Genomic DNA, 351 nt, shown 5'->3' on the forward strand with positions numbered 1-351 from the left:
AGTACTTGTATCGTCATATTTATACGTAGAAAGTTCCTTTAGGTCATGTCCCATGAGATCCCCAGTGGACCCTCTACACATTACTATGTGCTTGTTTGACCTGACTTTTTTTCAGCTTATCTATCTCTTAAAAGCAAAAGCCAAACCAAACATAAATTTTGAAAAGCTCTTAAAATTTTTTTTTAAAAAAAGAGCGTTAGGAAAAGCTCCTATCAAGAGCTTTTTCTTCTCTTTTTTTAAAAATACAAGAAAATTTTTATTTTGTTTCAAAAATATTCTCATCTATTAAAAATAATTACAATATAATTCTCTCAAAAACAAATACCCTTTACGATAATTTTAACTAAAATT

General features: G+C 27.6%; 1 protein-coding gene across 8 annotated transcripts in view; it reads right to left on the minus strand.

Moving 5' to 3' along the window:
- The window catches only part of LOC110426135 (yacP-like NYN domain protein), a 26,331-nt gene that overhangs the window by 6,278 nt on the left and 19,702 nt on the right, over window positions 1-351 (minus strand). The gene's annotated exons all lie outside the window — the stretch shown is intronic.

Source organism: Theobroma umbraticum, unplaced genomic scaffold, assembly GCF_002168275.2.
Source record: "Theobroma umbraticum cultivar Fairchild unplaced genomic scaffold, ASM216827v3 scaffold_55.0, whole genome shotgun sequence".
In the NCBI taxonomy this organism is placed as follows: domain Eukaryota; kingdom Viridiplantae; phylum Streptophyta; class Magnoliopsida; order Malvales; family Malvaceae; genus Theobroma; species Theobroma umbraticum.